The 10,170-nt window shown below is 43.5% G+C and overlaps 1 non-coding gene across 1 annotated transcript; it reads left to right on the plus strand.

Moving 5' to 3' along the window:
• Nucleotides 1-9,665: 9,665 nt before the first annotated feature.
• On the plus strand, nucleotides 9,666-9,772 carry LOC126337500 (U6 spliceosomal RNA). The gene has a single exon (XR_007565077.1). It is a non-coding gene; the product is annotated as a U6 spliceosomal RNA (small nuclear RNA).
• The last annotated feature ends 398 nt before the right edge of the window (nucleotides 9,773-10,170 follow it).

A 10,170-nucleotide genomic window follows, 5' to 3' on the forward strand; every position in this document is an offset into this window, starting at 1 on the left:
TAGTTGTTCACATCTCTGAACAGTCAAAGGAACTGTGTCTGTGATACAATATCCACAGTCAGTGTGTATATATATACACGCAAGATAGCGTGGCTCCGATGCTGGTATATAAGCACTGACAAGTGGCCAAGGGATTAGTGTGGCATTCGTGTCTCTTGACATGTGAGTCCCAACAGGGCAACGTGCTGCTATTCTTTTCTTCGTTGTCGAAGCGCAAACACCGGTAGACATCCATCGCAGAATTAAAAATGCATATGGCGCAGCATCTCTGTTTCTCAACAAAGGATGCTGCCTCATAGTAAACCCGTCCCCATATCGCCAATGTCGTGACGCCGACGCTACCCCAACTCAGGTGGGCGACACTCGAACATCCACCCTACAGTCCTTGTCTCTTCCCATGCGTTTCCTTAAAAAAAAGCCTTCGGGTCGGCGATTCCTGACGGTCGATGATGTGCAGCAGGCAGTTACGGACTTCTTCACGCAGCAGGACAGGCAGTTTTACCGAAGTGTCATATGAATATTTCTTCGTTTTCGATACTGTGTAACAAATGATTCCAAACATTTTGCTGTCCATATTTTGGGAAGAGGCAGTATGGACGAAAACAAGAAAAATTGTATAGTGAAGGGGAGCTCTGAAATTCTTACCGAACGATCTTTGAGCACTTGATCAGCAGAAGAGATGCGTTTCACACTAACGAAGATGAACAAGTGCTTATAGCTCTGCGCACTTTAGAGACCATGCTTACTGGACGTTTTCTTCTTGTTTTGCTTCATACTACAGTCTCTCGTAATATGAAAACCAAAGAGCTTGGGATGAAGAGATTTGTTCCACTGTGAAACTCCCTGACAGATTAAAACTGTGCACCGGACTGAGTGTTGTTGTGGTCTTCAGTCCTGAGACTGGTTTGATGCAGCTCTGCATGCTACTCTATCCTGTGCAAGCTGCTTCATCTCCCAGTACATACTGCAGCCTACATCCTTCCGAATCTGCTTAGTGTATTCATCTCTTGGTCTCCCTCTTCGATTCTTACCCTCCACGCTGCCCTCCAGTACTAAATTGGCCATCCCTTGATGCCTCAGAACATGTCCTACCAACCGATCCCTTCTTCTAGTACTGAGCGAGGTGGCGCAGTGGTTAGCACACTGGACTCGCATTGGGAAGGACGACGGTTCCATCCCGTCTCTGGCCATCCTGATTTAGGTTTTCCGTGATTTCCCTAAATCGTTTCAGGCAAATGCCGGGATGGTTCCTTTGAAAGGGCACGGCCGATTTCCTTCCCAATCCTTCCCTAACCCGAGCTTGCGCTCCTTCTCTAATGACCTCGTTGTCGACGGGACGTTAAACATTAACCACCACCACCACCACCACCACCACCACCACCTTCTTCTAGTCAAGTTATGCCAATAAACTCTTCTTCTCCCCAATTATATTCAATACCTCGTCATTAGTTATATAATCTATCCCATCTAATCTACAGCATTGGCCAAGTTACAGCATGCAATATGCCAAATTCCGACTTTAACAAGTAATTGTTACCGTTCATAGTCGCCGAATTTTTCTGTGGCATCTGAAAGAAGCCTCTAAGAAAACTTCAACAACGTAAGACGTATTTGACTTGAAGAAACAGTATCAACAAAACAGTGCCACAAACCACTGCCCGCCGTCGGAAGATGAGGTTCCAAAAACGTCTGCTCTGTTACTCCAAATGTAAGGAAGCACGTAAACTCAAGTATGATTCCTGTATTTACCTATGCGGTTCAAGTCTGTCAGTCCGTTATCTAGTGACACATTCGTAGTGCATAAGATAGTCGAAAAAGTGAATATCGTTTGTGGAAATTTTGTCGTACTATTAGCGTAGCGGTGTGCTTGTATGCTCAAGAGTAACCAGATCGTACCAAGCACTCAAGATCAGTCTTTGCATATATTATAAAAATGTTCTAAAAACTACTATTTTGGAGTAGGAAAATACTATTACGCCACGGAGAAAGGGCAGCAACTGATAAAAGAAATGAAACAAAAAGTTTAACAGCACTAAGACACAATGCAATTGTCAGTAAACGGGATTTCGGAAGTACGAAAAGGATCAAACAAATCAATGTTCTTTTTTTAAGGAAGAAGCATCGTTTAAAAACTATGGGCAAGTCATTCTTAGCAGTATGCACTAAATGTCAGTCAAAAATTCACGCTGACTCAAAGAAGTGAATAAAAACATCGCTCTTGGTCAGTCAATGTTTGGTACGTGATCTTCAACACCCACATCAGTGGTCCGTGTTTTATCGATGTGAGTGTAAACACACTCAAGTATCTCGAGTTCCTGAGCTACTCTGCAGCCGTAGTTATTGGAAGATATTCCACTGGACATAAAGTGTTCAGTGTGGTACCAGCATGACGGATGTCCCTTCCATTCCGCACATGTAATGACAGACGATCTTATTACAGCTTTTGGAGAGCATTGGTATGGTCATTCAGGATACGTATAATGTTCTGCATACTAACTAAACTTAACACTTCTACACACTTACCTGTGGCGAATGTTAAAAAAAGAGGTCTATCAGGAAACACGTTCGACTGCAGGAAACGAAATATCTATAACAAGGGTCCATGCTGCCATTATCTCCAGATGGAATTCAACGTGCACTATTGTTCTGCCGGTCGGAGTGGCCAAGCGCTTCTAGGCGCTACAGTCTGGAACCACGCGACCGCTACGGTCGCAGGTTCGAATCCTGCCTCGGGCATGGATGTGTGTGATGTCCTTAGGTTAGTTAGGTTTAAGTAGTTCTAAGTTCTAGGGGACTAATGACCACAGCAGTTAATTCCCATAGCGCTCAGAGCCAATTTGAACTATTGTTCTTCCAGAACCACTTTATAGCGTTCAGCAACGCTCAAGGTTAGCATTTTGAGTATTTGAAATGACAGCCGTGACAATAAACAGAACAGTACCTGAGTTGTGAGCCTGCACACTGTTGGTATGACGGGGCAGACGTTTGTGGAACCTCGGTGGGAAAGTATTTTGCTTCTCTGTTATCTTGGTACTATTTGATCAAGTCCCATACATGTTACGTCGCTGAAGTTCTGTTAGAAGCTTGTTGTTACAGAAAAAGTATGTAGTTCCACAAGAAAAAAAAAAGTTATCGGTTTCATATTTCTGCGACTGTAAACGATAAAAATTACTTGCGAACGTGCGGCCCATCCCGACGGAGGTTCGAATCCTCCCTCGGACATGGGTGTGAGTGTTGTCCTTAGCGTTAAGTAAGTTTAAGTAGTGTGTAAGTCTAGGGAGCAATGACCTCTGCAGTGTGGTCCCTAAGGAACTGACACACATTTTTCACTTGCGAACGCCAGGAAATTCGCCATATTGCCTGCTTTAATTTTGCGAATGTATTTTGGAATTTCAGTGACGTTTGTTAGAAACGGACCATCTTGCCGATTATTATGGACAGAAGTAGGGTGTAGCCGCGACGGACAAAGGCCATCCATCCCCCCCCCCCCCCCCCCTCCAATTCCGGTCCCGGCAGCGGCCAATAGCCGGTACCTGGGGGGCACCGAACTGCTTCCGTTCGGTCCAGTCCAGACCGGGAGCAAATAATGAACGACTTCCGCGCGGTTACGTTGCCGGAGGAATTATTCAGCTAGACACGCGTTGCACCGACCGGACGGTTAAGCCAAATTCTGTCGGCATGATTATTCTACGTGCGCTGCAATATTGACGTTGCACGGGGATTGCATCAAAGCCGCTGCCTGCTGATAAAATACCTCCACGCGCTGAGCATAGGTTAGTTGGTGTCCCGTTCCTCTCTCATACCGTCCCTCTTGCAATTCGGCGCGTATTACGTTCGCACACACGCACGCACGCGCACACACACGCGCACACACACACACACACACAAGTACACACACACACACACACACACACACACACACACACACACACACACACACACACACGTGCTCGATGCCGGATCCCAGCAGTCGTTAGAGTGCCGCCCGAATGCCTTTCAGAGCAATCCGTGCGGATCGTGCCTCAATGGGGTGGATGACGCGACCTGTGTGCGAGCGCGGCTTAATTCCTTCCTGGCCGCAATCTAGGCTACTGCGTGCAGGAGTGTCGTTAATAATTAGCGAAGGCGCGTTCTCATAATGGCTCGTGCATTATCTCTGCAACAAGTACTGTACGTAGTGTGCAGAAGGCGACAGCAAATTAAAACGGAGAGGGGAAAGGGACAAAGAGGAGGAGAAAGCGTACAATTATGTTTTAAAATCCTGTTTTTAGTTCAGTGCTGCGTGATTTATGCATTCCATCGTATTTGTATACTCGCGGCTCTGGGAAATAGAATGATAAAAATGTGGGCCGTGTTGGGACACCGACCTCTTGTAACGTTCCAGATTATGCAACTCTCATACATTCTACCGAAGCAGCCATTTCGAAAGAGAAAGCAGTATCAATAACAATGGCCACGTGACTATTAAAGCTAAGTACGGGTATAGTTTCACCGTAGCAGATATACACGCACATAAAAATTCTGAATAAAGATATTGCCCTTCCACACAGTGTACAATAAAACGAACATTTTTTATACACTCCGAATATCATTGCACGCTTGTACTACTCGTCAACATTACCTGACACACCTTTTTTAGTTCCATTCTACACCTGGTGTGTATAAGAGCTATAGTAATTAACTGTCAAGAGAGTATCTTTTTATTTTTTCTCTATTACCATTCTTCTGTTTAACCTGATGCGCCAGTTTCTTCATTTCAGAGAATCACTCTCATCCAAGAACCTAAGTAACTTATTTGTATTCCAGTCGTATTTCTCAACTGTGTTTCCGCTCTAAGGCTCCCCGCTGGAACTGAGTTAGTCACTTTGGTGTCAGCACAATTACCTGTTGCATGCGAGTGCCAATTGACAACAAGTAATGGAAATAATATGTCAAACACCTTTCTCAACTACATAAAAAATTTCAATAAAAATTATTTTAAAGGATAGGGTTACAGATCACTTATTAATCATGATCGTAAAGCTTTTCCTAAAAATAGAAAATTAAAGTTTTAATAAGGATCTTTAGACAGGCACATCGGTGACTGTAACAACCCACTGGCCACAGTCGCCATAATAGTATCACCTAGCAAGGCTCACAGGCATGGGTAGAAGGGCAGTTACACTCAAATCACTACAACAGACTAAAACTTAAAATTACGTTTCAGATGTAAACAGAGTACCAACAATTCCTTTTTTTGAAGCAAAGCTGAGACAGTAAAAAGAAAGAAAAACAGAAATTACTACTGAGTTTGGCTGACTATAAACGGCCACAAATAATTTGAACCTTGAAGTATTCTATCTGTTAAAGAAAATTCCAATATCATTCCAGAAAACCTGTGATTTTAACAGCATTGACCATAAGAAATGTGTTACAGTTAGTTAAAAGGGTTAACTTAAAAACAAATACTGTATATCTACATTCGTGTCTGACGTTTAATAACTATAGGGCGGTATCGGCCAGCTGAGCGGCAGAATATCATTTATTTGAGTAACCACAATGGAATAAGAAATCACTGTACAACAGCCCCTCAGCGGTAACTACCATTTGCGAATTAAACTGCTGAATGAAGCAGCACAATGCGCTGCAGTGACTGAAAACTGTGATTCCTATTGCACAGCAGATTTACAACTTAAGAAACACATTAACTTTTCTAGGCAAGAAAGTGTCTTAATCAATTGGCCCAGTATGAGGAAGCTACATAATAAGACTCCTTTTCCTCGTCCATCCGAACAGGCCACGGAAAGCCCAACGGTACCGACCGACCGCCGTGTCTTCCTCAGCCGACAGGCATCACTGGATGCGGATACGGAGGCACGCAGCTCTCCCGGGCGTTGTCAGTTTTCGTGACCGGAGGCGCTACTTCTCAGTCAAGTAGCTCCTCTACTGACATAAAAGGACTGGTGTACCCCGCTCGCCAACAGCACTTGGCAGATCAAGACGCTTATCCAGCGAAGCGCTAGCCAAGACCGAGAGCGATAACGTCGGTCATGTCACAGGAACGGTGTTACCACTGCGGCAAGGCCGTTGTCACATAATAAGACTACAACTACCAAAAGTCGAAAGTACTTTGCTCTTCAAAACGGTTTAAGAAAATATGTTTTGCTTGACGTCATGAAGCACAATGAAACCTGAGGACAAATGCTAAGAACGTTCGCTCAGCAGCTTGGCCTCAATTCATGTTCAAACGTTAATTACGAAGCACCAAACTTGCAAAGACTACTGTACATATGCTTTTCGTTGCTTTCACTCGAAACCACTTCCACCAGACACAAACACGAATGGAATGAAGCACCATTTAAATTTGTAGTGTTATTTATAATGCAATAGAAGAAGAACTGTAAGTTTTACAGTGAATCTAAACTTGAGTTACAGGCCACCAGCCACATAAAAGCTGCAGCGCCACGTTACACAAAAGAAAAAGTGGTGACCAATACATACCTATTACTCACAAATAGCCAGGTGGATTAATATTTGCACATTCCCGGTACAGGCAATTCATATCAAAATGCATGAGACCTGCCGACTAGGGCCACACTGTACATCCCAGTAACCATCCAAGTGACTCGGTATAAAAATGCCGTGGCCACTAGATGCGCTGTAGGCCGAGGAAGCGTGTGGAGAGCGGCAGTGGTGCGGGGTCGCTCAGAGCACTGTAAGCGAAATCTCGTTCGGAACTGAAACCTACACTCACACTTTTTGCAAATATTATGTGGGACCGCTCCACGCCTACACTTGCATGGTGACCATTCAGAAAGATCTACTGTCGCCTCTACTGTCGTTAGTATCTAAAAAAATTCCGCCCAAAATGCAGCGATTTATTTTCGCCTGGCTTGTTAACCATTTGTAACTTTCAGAAAAGCGTTAAGAGTAGAGAATGTTAAGTAAAACCTACACATTTCTCTGGCTGCCATGTCAAAATTTGCTTATTTTGCCCAAAAGTGGAGTTTACACAGTCTCACCTCACTAACATGTTGTACAGACACAGTCACGAGAGAATTCTGAAACAGTGGGTTATTAAGTTTATTAAATGAGGAACTGAGGAAAAGTAAAGTCAGTAGTTTATGAAAAAGCACATCCTCTGTACAAAAAAAAAAAAAACTGTAATATCTTCACATATGTTGTTCCAAAACCCATAGCATTTCCCGTTCCACCAGCTATCGATGGTCCTTAAAATTACATTGTTCCTTCGAAGAAGTCTGTATTTATGGAATAGCACTGTAGTTAACGAAGTTTTACACAATAACGATACGGAAAAATGCTCTCCTCTTCTTTTGCTAGCATTTGCCAAAATCTCAATTTGATATCTCAAACCGTTTATAACATATGAGAATGTTGTGGATACTTACCTCTGGCTTCATTGCTGGCGCGGCGCGATCGCAAATGAGTGTGCTGTATCAAATCAGTTTTCTCGAGATTAGTGACGGACAGATACCTCTACCGAAGTCTAAAAAAATTCAAAATGTTAGCTAACACATTATGTAACACATAATAACACATTATGTAACATGCACTACTCACATAATCATAGCGACCTCTATTTTTCATTGCATTCTCCGTATTTCGTGCAGTGTTTTACTCTCACATAAATATCACAGTAACTATGACCAATAACGAAATGATGGGCACATCATAATGAATCTGACATATAAACCTATCAGCAAAGCAAAAATAAAATTTGTTGCCGAATAGTTTCTGAAATATCGTTTGATATAGATTGCAGGGTCCGGGCCTCGATTCTGTCATCACTGACCGGCCGAAAGGTGGAAAACGCTTACTGGCCTCCCCTTCCGAACAAACGAATGAAGTAGCCCAGCGCTTATTGACAGCCGGCCGCTGTGGCCGAGCGGTTCCAGGCGCTTCAGTCCGGAACAGCGCTGCTACTACGGTCCCAGGTTCACACACATCCGTGCCCGCGGCGGGATTCGAGTGTGTGTGTGGTTTGAGGTTTAGCGCTCGAAAATCTCAAACCACACACACACTCGAATCCTGCCTCGGGCATGGATGTGTGTGATGGGCTTAGGTTAGTTAGGTTTAAGTAGTTCTAAGTCTAGAGGACTGATGACCTCAGATGGTAAGTCCCATAGTGCTTAGAGCCATTTTAACCATTTGAAGCCTATGGACGAATACTCGTCACTGCGCATCAGCCACAGTATCCTGCGCGAGCTGTACGCCTAAAATCCACACAACTGTTCCCGGCTCGCCAAGCTTGCACTCGGTACTGCTGCTTGCACTGGGGCGGGTTGATCTCTCGCTATCCTTCAAACTATCAGTCCACCTACCTGGATAGATTTTAAGTTGTCTCCTCCTTTACTCTGCGAGGGTAGATACTCGTTTAGCCGAAAAAAGCAGCGTTGACGAAAATTCGACTAAATACCTACTACACAAAGGCCACATACCTCCAGTCCATGGGCACTAACTGAAAGTTAGTTAAACTATTGAGCGTTCAGGATTCTAGCATGAGTTGTTTGAAAAAAGAAAAAAAATGTCAAAATTTCCTTTGTGTTAGTTTATTGTATTTGAAACACTGGAAATGGTTATCGAGTCCGTATTTAATCCCAACATCGATTATACAACGTTGAACACTGTCTCTGTTACAAGTACAGACCCAAAAGCAGGCAGAAGGTATTTAGTCCGACCCGATATTTCGAACCTCCGAAACAGTCACTGACCCACGACTACTTGCCATTTAACAAACTGAGTCGGTCAATAATCTTCTTGTACAGAAGCGCTCGTTATAATGTATGGTAAACTGCACGAAACACGCCACGCGGAGTTTACGTACGACTTGAAATGTTCACACGCGACTATCTCCTGAAACTAACCACTCTCAAAGCACAAACGTGCAAAATACTCAATGATGTTGTCACATTTCGTCAACGACATAAGAACCAATCAAAATACGTCAGTTTCTTCAGTTTGACAGAAATTGCTCATTTTGACAGAGTCATCTCGGCTAGACTCATGGATCTGAATAGATCTGAAGCACAAAGCCCTCTTGAAACAAGCGGGAGATACTGAATTCCTATTGGCCAGTGTATTAAATAGCCAATCAGATCACAGCTTGAGCATTTCTATACACGCGGTATTTCTAATGTCAGCCAATCGCATTACCGCAACTAATTGAGCCTAGAAATCTCGTAATTCCGAAACCAAATAAAATCTAACGAAAAAAGTAGCATTACTTTCCATAAAATAAATTACTAATAAATTTAATACTCAACGCCCCTTTGTTTATCTTTTACAAAATCAAGTTCACTCGGACGTACGTCAAAAACTCCCCTCTTGCACAACAACGTCCTCATGCATCCATTTCCATATGTTGTAACAAAATATCACAATTTCAATTTACGTGCGTCCTCCAGTCACTGCTTCAATCTCTCCAAAACACCCAAACAACCAAAATACGATGAAATAGTAATTTTGCAAAGAACTTTTAATTGGGGCAGAAATCCGTGGTAGTGAAACTAAAGAAAATTACATAAAATTAGATTACATGAACCTACCCTCTTGGTTGAGTTTTCAATTGATGCTATAGATGGATACATTACTGCCCATAACTCGGTTTTACAATGTCAGCACTGTTATTATGTGTTTTAGGTGTCCCCTCCGATAGCTGAATGGTTGTACTCCCTTTCGCGGTACATATACTAAAATTGTAACGATACAGAGAAGATTAGCATGGCCCATGCGCAAGGATGACAAGCAAAATCGTGAAACATTCCACGTTTTAGCGGCACCGTAGCCCAGCGTGTTCGATCAGAGAGGCGGTGGCCGTCTGCAATAAAAGAAACTGAGTAAAGGAATTAACGATCAACTTCAACGGGTGTCATGTGACGTCCGCGCAGGCAAAACGCAACGAACAACACCGTCCTAAGGGGCCCGGGTTCGATTCCCGGCTGGGTCGGGGATTTTATCTGCTCAGGAACTGGGTGTTGTGTGGTCTTCATCATCATTTCATCCCCATCCGGCACGCAGGTCGCCCAATGTAGCGTCGAATGTAATAAGACCTTCACCAAGGCAGCCGGACCTGCCCCGTAAGAGGCCTCCCGGCCAGTGACGCCAAACGATCATTTCCATTTCCATGTGTTTCAGGTAAAAATTTATATCTAAGAAAGTAATTAAGTTAGT

This window comes from Schistocerca gregaria, chromosome 2 (genome assembly GCF_023897955.1).
Source record: "Schistocerca gregaria isolate iqSchGreg1 chromosome 2, iqSchGreg1.2, whole genome shotgun sequence".
Classification (NCBI taxonomy): Eukaryota; Metazoa; Arthropoda; class Insecta; order Orthoptera; family Acrididae; genus Schistocerca; species Schistocerca gregaria.